We start from the raw sequence: 13,531 nt of genomic DNA, 5'->3' as shown, positions 1-13,531 counted from the left end.
GACCGAAGAAAGGCAGAAATACTGAATTCAGTGTTCCGAAACTGTTTCACTGCGGAAAATCGTAACACGGTCCCTGACTTCAGCCGTCGCACGGACGCCAAAATGGAAAATATTGAAATAAACGATATCGGAATTGAAAAACAACTGCTATCACTTAGTAGCGGAAAAGCATCCGGACCAGACGAGATACCCTTAAGATTCTACAGTGATTATGCTAAAGAACTTGCCCCCTTTCTATCAGCAATTTATCGTAGATCGCTGGAAGAACGTAAAGTACCTAGCGACTGGAAGAAAGCGCAGGTCGTTCCCATTTTCAAGAAGGGTCATAAATCAGATGCGAATAATTATAGGCCTATTTCGCTTACGTCAATCTGTTGTAGAATAATGGAACATGTTTTGTGTTCTCGTATTATGACGTTCTTAGATAATACAAATCTCCTTCATCATAACCAACGTGGATTCCGCAAACAGAGATCATGTGAAACTCAGCTCGCCCTATTTGCCCAAGAAATTCACAGTGCCGTAGACACTGGCGAGCAGATTGATGCCGTATTCCTGGACTTCAGGAAGGCATTTGATACGGTTCCGCACTTACGTTTAGTGAAAAAAATACGAGCTTACGGAATATCGGACCAGGTTTGTGATTGGATTCAGGATTTCCTAGAAGAAAGAACACAACATGTCATTCTTAACGGTTCAAAATCTGCAGATGTAGAGGTAATTTCGGGAGTACCGCAGGGAAGCGTGATAGGACCTTTATTGTTTACAATATACATAAATGACTTAGTTGACAACATCGGTAGCTCCGTGAGGCTATTTGCAGATGACACGGTTGTCTACAAGAAAGTAGCAACATCAGAAGACTCGTACGTACTCCAGGAGGACCTGCAGAGGATTAATGCATGGTGCGACAGCTGGCAGCTTTCCCTAAACGTAGATAAATGTAATATAATGCGCATACATAGGGGCAGAAATCCATTCCAGTACGATTATGCCATAGGTGGTAAATCATTGGAAGCGGTAACGACCGTAAAATACTTAGGAGTTACTATCCGGAGCGATCTGAAGTGGAATGATCACATAAAACAAATAGTGGGAAAAGCAGGCGCCAGGTTGAGATTCATAGGAAGAATTCTAAGAAAATGTGACTCATCGACGAAAGAAGTAGCTTACAAAACGCTTGTTCGTCCGATTCTTGAGTATTGGTCATCAGTATGGGACCCTTACCAGGTTGGATTAATAGAAGAGATAGACATGATCCAGCGAAAAGCAGCGCGATTCGTCATGGGGACATTTAGTCAGCGCGAGAGCGCTACGGAGATGCTGAACAAGCTCCAGTGGCGGACACTTCAAGAAAGGCGTTACGCAATACGGAGAGGTTTATTATCGAAATTACGAGAGAGCACATTCCGGGAAGAGATGGGCAACATATTACTACCGCCCACATATACCTCGCGTAATGATCACAACGAAAAGATCCGAGAAATTAGAGCAAATACGGAGACTTACAAGCAGTCGTTCTTCCCACGCACAATTCGTGAATGGAACAGGGAAGGGGGGATCAGATAGTGGTACAATAAGTACCCTCCGCCACACACCGTAAGGTGGCTCGCGGAGTATAGATGTAGATGTAGATGTAGAAGTACGCCTATACCTTAATTACTCTTCCACGCAAACATTTGGGGTTACACTCGTCTGGTATGAGACGTTCCTGGGGGGGGGGTCTACTGGGGACCGAACTGCACAATAACCCTGGGTTGTGTGTGGGGCGCCGGTGGGGTGGGTGGATTGCTGTGGCCTGTTGTGGGGTTGTGAACCACTGAGCGCTACTACGGGACGAAGCCTCTCCGTCGTTTCTAGGTCCCCGGTTTAATACACACAGTACAATACACAATAATATCTAATTACAATATTCGTGGTGAGCATCTTGAGCACGTCACTTCGATTGGGGATTTAGGGTTAATAAGAAGAAACGACATGAAGTAGGACGATCACGCAATATCAGTATCAGAGAAGGCGAGTAGAAGACCAGTTGGAAGATTTTTGGGAAATGCATCTGTAAAGGAATTCGCATACCAGTCGTCATTGCAGTCAATTCTAAGATATTTGTTGCAGTGTTGTAGTTCTAGTCAAGTACGAATGACATCGAATAAATATTCAGGCACATGCTGCTAAGATCGTAACAGGTCGATATAGCCCAGCCCTCGCAGAATCGTATTGGATAAAATTTGAGAACTTGTATGCGAAGATGACTGTGCGACTTTATGCTGCCACTAACGTACATATCCCGTAGGGGTCATGAGAAAAAGATACGAGGGACCAGGGTGCATAAAAAGGCATTGAGACAGTCATTTGTCCTTCGCTCAGCACGCGTATGGAATAGAAAGGAATACTGATACGATATACCCTCCGCCATCTATTGTACAGTGCGTGCAAAGTGTTTATTTAGATGTAGTTGTAGAAAATGGAGGCCATGGGATTGGTCCATCTCTTCTTAACCATCTTTCACGTTATCTGTTATTTAACAGACGATCGTTCATACTGAAACAAGTAGGAGCATTATTGTGTATGGAGTACATTAAATCAATTTCTGGAAATCTTTCGCAGTAGAAACATGGAGTAGCACGACCGTTACCGTATGCTACTGCACACGACAAACGGGCATCTGCTGTCTCCGCGTCTGCGTACACTTTCATTTCACTGTGTCAGAAACTACGTCCACGATAAACACTAGTAAACAGTTAAACCCTCACTTAGCCTGTAATAATCACTTAAAGAGTCGAGGTAAGGACAGAAAGTGACGCGCGTGACAACGCAAGCACTGACGTGGGTCACGTCTCTGCTTTGCTATCAGTGAAACGGATGATAATATGTTGGAGTGGGTGCACGACAGCATGACCTTTAGCGCCCATACGAAAACTTGTTCAATGAGATTGGATAAAGGGCGCAAAAACATTAAAAAACTGTAACGACAAGGAAAACACAAATGACGCTCTAAACGCGCGCACACACACACACACACACACACACACACACACACACACACACACACACATATATATATATATATATATATATATATATATATATATATATATATATATGGTGAGTCACCTAACATTACCGCTGGATATATTTCGTAAACCACATCAAATACTGACGAATCGATTCCACACACCGAACGTGAGGAGAGGGGCTAGTGTAATTGGTTAATACAAACCATAAAAAAATGCACGGAACTCAGTTTTTTAACACAAACCTACGTTTTTTTAAATGGAACCCCGTTAGTTTTGTTAGCACATCTGAACATATAAACAAATACGTAATCAGTACCGTTTGTTGCATTGTAAAATGTTAATTACATTCGGAGATATTGTAACCTAAAGTTGACGCTTGAGTACCACTCCTCCGCTGTTCGATCGTGTGTATCGGAGAGAACCGAATTACGTAGGGATCCAAAGGGAACGGTGATGGACCTTAGGTACAGAAGAGACTGGAACAGCACATTACGTCCACATGCTAACACCTTTTTATTGGTCTTTTTCACTGACACACATGTACATTACCATTAGGGGTGAGGTACACGTACACAAGTGGTTCCCGTGTTCAATCACGGAGTGGAATAGAGTGTGTCCTGACATGTCAGGCCAATAGATGTTCAATGTGGTGGCCATCATTTGCTGCACACAATTGCAATCTCTGGCGTAATGAATGTCGTACACGCCACAGTACATCTGGTGTAATGTCGCCGCAGGCTGCCACAATACGTTGTTTCATATCCTCTGGGGTACACATTCTCCTTTAACGTACCCCACAGAAAGAAGTCCAGAGGTGTAAGATCAGGAGAACGGGCTGGCCAATTTATGCGTCCTCCACGTCCTATGAAACGCCCGTCGAACATCCTGTCAAGGGTCAGCCTAGTGTTAATTGCGGAATGTGCAGGTGCACCATCATGCTGATACTACATACGTCGACGCGTTTCCAGTGGGCAGATCATTCTGTAGAAACGCGATGTATGTTGCAGCTGTTTGGGCCCCTGCAATGAAGTGAGGACCAATGAGGTGGTCGCCAATGATTCCGCACCATACATTTACAGTCCACGGTCGCTGTCGCTCTACCTGTCTGAGCCAGCGAGGATTGTCCACGGACCAGTAATGCATGTTCCGTAGATTCACTGCCCCGTGGTTTGTAAAACCCGCTTCATCGGTAAACAGGTAGAACTGCAACGCATTCTCTGTTAATGCCCATTGACAGAATTGCACTCGATGATTAAAGTCATCACCATGTAATTGCTGATGTAGCGACACATGAAACGAGTGAAAGCGGTGACGATGCAGTATGCGCATGACACTACTTTGACTCAGTCCACCGGCTCTCGCAATGTCCCGTGTACTCATGTGTGGGTTCATGGCAACAGCAGCTAACACACCAACTGCACCCGCTTCTCCTGTGACGGGCCTGTTACGGACCCATTTACGTGCTACGACCATGCCTGTTGCATACAGTTGGCGGTAGATGTTTTGCAATGTGCGGCACGTTGGATGCTCTCTGTCTGGGTACCGTTCTGCATACACCCTGCAGGCTTCAGCTGCATTTCGTCGACACTCGCCATAGATGAGTATCATCTCCGCCTTTTCAGAGTTCGATTACACCATGGTCACAGTTCCTACAACACTACACTATCACAGACGTCTGGTAACACGGTGTACTACAGTTGGTCTGCGTGCGGAGACGAATGCAGATGAACAATAGCTGCAAGCGGTACATGCGGACCCTGCGACAGCTAGACCAAACCACAACAGTGCACTACAGCCACACTCGTAAACACGGTCGTCATCGTAAACATGTCCCTGCAGATGCTGCTCGCCGACCGTGGCCCGTGTTTGTTACAACACGCAACTGAACGTCGGAGGTTTCAAGCGTCAACTTTAGGTTACAATATCTCCGGACGTAATTAACATTTTACAATGCAACAAACGGCACTGATTACGTATTTGTTTATATGTTCAGATGTGCTAACAAAACTAACGTGGTTCCATTTTAAAAAAACGTAGGTTTGTGTTAAAAAATATACTTCCGTGCATTTTTGTATGGTTTGTATTAAACAACTACACTAGCCCCTCTCCTCACGTTCGGTGTGTGGAATCGGTTCGTCAGTATTTGATGTGGTTTACGAAATATATCCAGCGGTAACGTTAGGTGACTCACCCTAAAACAAACACTGAAAACTTACGGAAAAAGGAAAGGAGAAAGATTCAAAATAATGCAGCAGTAGCCGCTGGAATAAAGAGCCACTCTGAAACCCACTTAAATATCTAGCCTGAAAGGTTGAACTGGAGTCCAGACACTTCACAAAACTTTAAAACCTTAGCCACCCACGTCTCTTAGTAAGCTGAAACTGAGGGCAGATCCCTACAGATATTCGCTCCCGCCCCCTCTTCACACCACATAATCTAATCAGTTAAAATGTGCCCTACAGTGATTTGCTCACCACAGCCATCACATACTGGGGAATCCTCTCGCTGTAGTGTGTAGCCATATGTTAAAGATCAGTGCCAATTCGGAGGTGGATCACGGTCACTTCATCCGATCCGAGAAACGGCGCGAGGAACGCCACAGGCAGACAGTTGCCTTCACCAACAACATTTTGTTGTCCCTCACTGCCAACCACCTCCCCCTTCCCTTACCCTACCACCACTATGGCATGGATCTGACACAACAGTGAAATGAAGGCTTATAGAGGAATGGTACATTGCGGCGTGTCACGTTTCCAGCAGGTCTCCTTGGCAGCTTGGTCTGCTAGTTCATTTCACAAATTTTCACGTGCCCTGGTATCCAACAGAATAATATTTGCATCTCCCGCTGTTGAAGGAAATATGATTGTTTATGCATTAGCTGGACCATTTTCTCTGCTGGATACATGTGCTACAAGCATCGTAGAACACTAAGGGAATAGGAGCAGATGAGAAACTACGAGGGCTGTCCAGAAAGTAAGTTACGATTGATCGCGAAATGAAAATCACAGTGAAAATCAAAAATGTTTCATTTGTAACAGTTAGCTACACCTTTCAGCTACTTCTCTACGTAGTCGCCGTTCTGACTCAGACATTCGTCGTAGCGTTGTACCAACTTTCCAATACCCTCATCATAGAAGGCAGCCGCCAGTGCTTTCCGCCAATTCTCTACGCTGGCCTAAAGCTCGTTGTCTGTGCCAAAATGTTGTCTTCATAGCCAGCGGTCCGTTTGAGCAGAGATGAAACTCAGTGGGAGATAATTACGGGCTGTATTGTGGGTAACCAAACATTTCCATTTGAAACGACGCAGGAACATCTTCAATGCCCCTGCAGAATGAGGCTGAGAATTGTCTTGAAGAAGAAACCGCACGACAGTTATGTAATGTTGGTTGCATAGCTTCAGGGGGAAATTCTCACCAGGCCCTCGTACTTGGCGGGAGACACTATTTTCTATAACATCTTTACGCGCTCACTAAGAGCTCAGGAATGAAAAGAGCGACATAATTCCACCTAGAGTCATACTAGAGACACTGCCCAACACGTCTCTGCAAAGCTTTATCGGATTTTCATAGTCGTTTCCATTTCGCGATCGATCGTAACTTACTTTCTGGACAGCCCTCGTATTTGCTTTGAAGACGCCTCATCTGCTCGAGTGTCTTCAGGAACAGAAGAAATAGTTAAGAAGGGAGTGATACAAGGTTGCAGACTCTCCACAGTGATATTCAATATGTGCACTGAGAAAGACGTAAAGGGACAAAGGAGAAATTTGGAAAGGGAACTGAAACTCAGGAACGGATATAAAACTTTGAGATTTGCCGATGAGACTGTAAATCTGCCAGCAATGGCAAAGAACTTGGCAGACCAGTTGAATGGACAGGATAGTGTAGTGAGGACAGGCTGTAAGATTAACACCAACAAAACTAAAACAATGGGAATGGAATGCAGCCGAATTAAAACAGACGATGTTGAGGGAATTAAGCAACTAAATCAGACACTAATAGTGGTAGATAAGTGCAGCAAAACAAATAGATGATGGTCGAAGTAGAGGGGGTATAAAGTGTAGACTGCCAATAGCAAGAAAGCATTTCTGAAAAGGGATAATTTATTAAAATCTAATTTAAATTTAAGTGTTGGGAAGTCCTTAGTGAAAGTATTCGTCGGGAGTGTATCACTGTGGACTGTAAGCTAGTCAGACAATAAGAGAATAGAAGCCTTTGTGATGCCGTAGAAGAATGCTGAGTATTAGATAGGTAGGTCGAATAATTAATGAAGATTTGATGAATCGATCTGAGAAAAACTGTGGAGGTAAACTAAGGACTGAATACTGTAGTCGGGTTGAAATGCTTGTAGGTGGCAGTAATTATGGAGAGATGAAGAGGCTTGAGGGGGATGGACTAGCGTGAAGAGTTGCTTCTGCGTCCACTAGTCTTCGGACTGAAGAACACCGTAACAACAACAACAACGCTGGTCTTGTCTTCCTAACTTTCTCATGATTAATGTATGAGGGGTATCCAACAAGTAATGCAACAGATTTTTTTCCTAGAAGCAGGTTGGTTTTGTTCAGGATTCCAATACAGCGTACTATTCCCAATATTTTTTACTACAAAGCCCTAGTTGTAGACACAATCGCCGTTCAATGCGATGATCGTACGCTACTCTGCTGGGTCGGTCTGTACGCCCGCATGGTACACTGTCTTGCCGCATCAATAACCTCCCAATCACCCACGTACTGCTTCCCGCGAAGAGCATCCTCCATTGGGCCAAATCGATGGAAGTCGGAAGATGCGAATCAGAGCTGTAGGGTGGTTGAGGAAGAACAGTCCAGTGAAGTTTTGTGAGCTCCTCTCAGGTGCACAGACTTGTGTGAAGCCTCGCACTGCCATGGAGAAGAAATTCGTTTGCATTTTTGTGGAAACGAACACGCTGAAGTTATTTCTTCGATTTCGTGAGGGTAGCACAACTATGTGCGGCCGGATGGCACGCGTGTGATCGGACAAGTCTGCGCGAGCTTGTTCCGATGATGGCAGACGCCTCGCCCAACGACTCACCGTGCTTTTGTTCACCGCCATGTTTCCTTAGACATTCTGGAAGCCCCTAAGAATATCTACGATGCTCCGGTTTTCCGCCAAAAGAAACTAAATGACAGCTCTCAGCCTGGTACGCACCTCAGTTTTAGACGTCATTTTTATAGACGCCATTTTGAAGGCTAAGTCTAGCGCTGCCATCTATCGGAACTATAGTTACTGAAGCTGGAATATTCAACGATGTTATAGCTTCCGCTTTTTGTCAACGTAAATTGACGGACAAAAAATGTGTTGCATTACTTATTGAATGCCACTACTATTATGAAGAGTTGTAGAATATAAATTGTGAGACAGAAACAAAGCACTCCGCTCTCGTATCGATATAAAATTTTCCTCTTCTGTGTGTAACGAATATCCTCTTAAAGACTGACCGTATCGTACAAAATGTTGTTAGATGGGAGCAAACATCATGTTTATTTTCTTCGCGATTATGATAAATGATCTACCAACAATGTATCATCCTTTCGTTTACAATATGTGTTGGCTGGCAGTTCAAACTATGATCCATATTTTGTGCCATTTTATTTTTGTCTTTCTCATAAATGCACAGAAAGATTTCATACCATTATTTTTGACCTCACCGAAACTGAAACACCTACATACTGGATAAATCATTATTTTTCCTGTTCTTGTTGTCAACATATTTGTAATACAACTCCTCTCAGTAGCTGAACGGTCCGTGTGCCTGACCGCCACACAAAGAGCACAGGTTCCGTTCCCAGTACTGCAAAGGATTTTTCCTTGGTGAGGTGATTGGAATCGGATGCATTTAGCCCATGAAGACAACTTTGAACTACCTGGAGAATAAGTAGTGGCATCATTGACCACATTCCCGTCTAATACCGCTGCCTAATGGTCCCTTACGCTGAAGACGAAACAACTGTTCGTTGTCAATGCACGGTTTTCTGCATCCTGTCGTGGACATATGTAACAGGTAGGGAACCAACAAAATTGACACAATGAGGAGATGGAATCTCCTGCAGCCTTGTAAGACATTTTTTGCGGCGTCTACCTCGAGTGATTAATGGTGAAAATTACACATTCATTGGCTGAGCAGACCTTGAGCCCGGTATCTCAGACTTCTTTGTTATTTTGTTTGCAACGGAAAGTCCCTTCCATTCACACAGTGAAAGAAATAATTATGTACAATTACTAATTCAAGAGAATATTTTCAAATATTTACCAAAAATTACGAAAAAATATAATATGGAAGGGACTTATACATTTGAACAGCTTCCTTTTCCCTCGGGCCTCCGCCAGACAGCCGCAGACGACTGGTTATGTGAGTTCTTATCAAGCTTTAGCTTACAACACAAAGCTGCTCTTAAAGGAGTGCCGGGGAACAGCGTTTGGAAGTGGACTCGATAAAAAAAATCACGATACAAGTGCCTGCACAATGTAATCTCTGTATGTTGCTACTTTGGACTTTGTCCGGTCGAAACGAAGGCCAGAGGATCATCGATGCAGTCACACGTGCCCGTCTCGTGAGCTTTGAGCTCGTCCAGCTGACGGCTCAGTTTAATATCGCCGAGCTAGAGTGAAAGGAAGAATAAATACGCTCAGGTGCTCACGTCCCATTGACGACAAGGTCATTAGAAACGGAGCACAAGCTCAGATTGAGTAAGGGAAGAAAGACGGCTGAGTCCTTCGCGAAGAAACCGTCACAGCATTCTCCTCAACTTGGCTAAGGAAATCACAGTAACCGTAAATCTGGATGGCTAGGTAGGGATTTGATCCACTTTCGAGTGCGAGTATATTGTCTGAATCACCGCGCCATCTCACTCGCTATCAAGATCCACGTATCTCTAGTGAACTCTCATTTGTCTTCACCAACATCTACCTCTCTACTCTAAAAAATGGTTCTGAGCACTATGGGACTTAACTGCTGAGGTCATCAGTCCCCTAGAACTTAGAACTACTTAAACCTAACTAACCTAAGGACATCACACACATCCATGCCCGAGGCAGGATTCGAACCTGCGACCGTAGCGGTCGCGCGGTTCCAGCCTGTAGCGCCTAGAACCACTCGGCCACCCCAGCCGGCTACATCTAACTCTCTACTCTACAAACCAGTATGAAACACTGGGAAAAGGATAGTTCCTGTTTTACCACGTATTAAGGTTTCTTCCAGTTCCATTCGCTTATGGATCGCTGGAAGAATCGTTGATTCAATGCCTCTACCCGTTCCGTAATTCGTCTACTCTTGTCTTCGCGGACTCTAAGGATGCAAGCCTAGAGGGTTGAATAACCACCCTTTGTAGCGAGAACCGTTGCGACACGTGGAAAAAGAGAGTCAGTGAAGTTCTGGAAAGCACGGACAGGGATACGGAGCCAGCTGCGCTAGGTTTCCCGGTTGTGGATCCATGGCGCTAACACCCTGACCGAGATGGTCCCACAGATTCTCGATTGAGTTTAAATTCCAGCAGTTTCGTGGTCTTCGAACCTTTCACGTACACTGCGATCTGTGTGACACACTGCATTGTCCTGCTGGTAGATGCCATCGTACAGAGTAAAAGCACACTGCGTGTGAGGACTGACATGGTCCTCAAGGATATATGCATATTTATGCCGATCCGTTGCGCCTTCCAGAATGACGAGCTATCAGGAGAATGCCACGGAAACATTCCCCAGACCACAACGCTCCTTCCTCCGAACTGGACCCTTCGGACGATTGTTGCAGGATGTTTGCCATCTGTCCGATGGAGCATTAAAGGAGACTGATCTGAAAATGCTACCTGTCACCACTCAGTAGACGTCAAGCTACAGTAATGGCGTGTAAATGAGGATTGCTGATATTTTAAAAAATTGGGAATCAGATGTATCAATATTTAAAAAAAATCTCTTTGTCGGCCCTCAATATAGGGAAAAAAACGTATCGACATATCGATATTCCGACGCAAAAATATCGACGTACCGGCTTATAAAAATATTGGCTGCACGTTGCAAATATACTGAATATTTGTGCATTGGAAAAATGGAAACGAGCGTTTGGCGTCATTGGCCGGGACGCCCCTTACATTCGACGCCCATGGCCCCTTAGGACGGCAGTCCGTCAAGCTGACAATTTTTTTCTTTTTTCCTTTTTTTAATCTCATTTTGCTCTTTATTGTTAGTTGAATTTTTTCGTGGCTGACGTCCAATGACACCCGTTCAGGTTGTTCGTTGATCTGTTCACTCAGTTTTTTTTTATTACAGAGGGTAGCTAAAACCTCTGACCGAACACGCTGAGCTGCTATGCCGGCAGAATTTATTAAATACTTGAAACGTGTTTTTCCTGCCAGTACGGTAGCGTGCTACGTAACAGTGACGCCTCGCAGGACCATTCAGCTATCGGGGCAGACATATTTATGTATTGACTTATTATTAGTTGTTCTGTAAATCAACAAGCTAGCGGCCTGCTTATCCCCCTTAGAGCAAGAACTGAAAGGAAACCGATGTACGTTCATATGCTTGGCGATAAATACTTTGCCAATAATGGTAACCGCACATCAGTGGCACAATAAAAGCTGTCCGGTGGGTTTCATCACATCATCACATATCGGATTTGTCTGGAGCATTTCATGTCGACCTCCCTGTTCTTTCGTTTTTGAAAACGTCAGAGATCTAGTAACTGTAGTGTCAAATTTTCGCGGTGAAGTTAAACGTTGCAGTTTCTGCTGATAGCGCCAAGCGCCGATTACGTCAGCATTTCTCCTCACACGTCATTGCCCACCACGAAGACCAATATTATCATTTACATTTTTGTTCATTATTTTCAGCAACTGTTATTTAAGAATACAGATGTGAAGAAATAGCACATTAGTTGCGTTAAAAATTGTTTGCTAACGCAACTGAGAAACAATGTTTAGCGCAACTGTTGTGCTACTTTGCCGGCTGGAGTGGCCGTGCGGTTCTGGGCGCTACAGTCTGGAGCCGAGCGACCGCAACGGTCGCAGGTTCGAATCCTGCCTCGGGCATGGATGTGTGTGATGTCCTTAGGTTAGTTATGTTTAATTAGTTCTAAGTTCTAGGCGACTGATGACCTTACAGGTTAAGTCGCATAGTGCTCAGAGCCATTTGAACCCATTTTTTGTTGTGCTACTTTGTTATTCCGTTTACACCGTCCCCCCCCCCTCCTTCCTCGGCACCCAGTGCAAATGGACTTCTTTTGTGCCACCTATACTCGCTTCACTCAGTCAAAGAGAAAGACTGGACATGATGAAAGCCCAAAAAGTAGTAAGACTTCTTCACAAAATGAAAGTAAAATTATGTACAATTACAAATTCAAGAGCACAGTTTCAAATTTTTACCAAAAATTGTGAAAGCATATGATATGAAATAAAAATATCGACATCCTGTATCGCCCTTTCGGTATCGGAGTTTCATTGAGAGCCATATAGCTGTTATTGTCGACATTTCGTAAAGATATCGATGTACTAATATATCGATATCTTATCAACAGCCATAGTGCAAATTGCAGCCTTCGTCGTCTGTGAACAGGTGTCAGCATTGGTGCATAAACCACGCCCCAGATGTGGAGGCCCGTACGTAGCAACGATCGCAGAACGGTCTATCAGGAGACACTATTAGTAGTCCCCTGGTTCATCTGGGCGGTCAGGTGCTCAACACTCGCCCGTACACATCTGAACAACATCAAACGCCGGAGAAGACAGCAAAAACAGGTTTGTACACGCCGTGACTTTCACATTGGACAGAAAATATTAGTATGTACACACTATTTATCCAACAAAGGAAAAGATAGGTGCAGTAAATTTGAACTTCTATGCGCAGGTCCATATCGGATTCGCAGCATTCCTCACCCCAATGTTGTACACGTCGAAATTTTGAGAACCAGAAAATCCAAAGGCACACACCATTGGTCAAACATCAAACCTTTTATTGAATGAAGACACTTTATGATTTAACATGCTATAATGCCATTTTGCTAATTTTATGATCACTTATGCAATTATATTCACATGACTAATTACTGATGATTACCGTATTTTTTCTTGGCAAGTGCCCGGCAAGGTAAGGTTAGCAGGTCGCTCTTCTTGTCGTTACACATCAGACCGTGCATATTTTTCCAGATGAATTTACACATTTTATGACCACTTATGCAATTATATTTATGTGACTACTTATTGATGATTATCGTATTTTTCTTGGCAAGTGCCTGGCAAGGTAAGGTTAGCAGGTCGCTCTTCTTGTCGTTACATATCAAACTGTGCACATTTTTTTCCAGAGAAACTTACGTATCTTATGAATAATTATGCAATGCTATCTAGTGACATATTAATTTTGTTAAATTTTCTCTCCATTGAAGTCTTTAATTCTCGCCTCTATTAACTACACATACTTGTATAACATACAAACTGAACACAACGAATGTTACATTTTTTGCCTTTCTTACGTATATACGATTGTTTCATGTTTTGTTTGTATGCACTATGA

This window comes from Schistocerca serialis, chromosome 1 (assembly GCF_023864345.2).
Source record: "Schistocerca serialis cubense isolate TAMUIC-IGC-003099 chromosome 1, iqSchSeri2.2, whole genome shotgun sequence".
NCBI classification, from domain to species: domain Eukaryota; kingdom Metazoa; phylum Arthropoda; class Insecta; order Orthoptera; family Acrididae; genus Schistocerca; species Schistocerca serialis.
Note: the sequence above shows the minus strand (reverse complement) of the source record.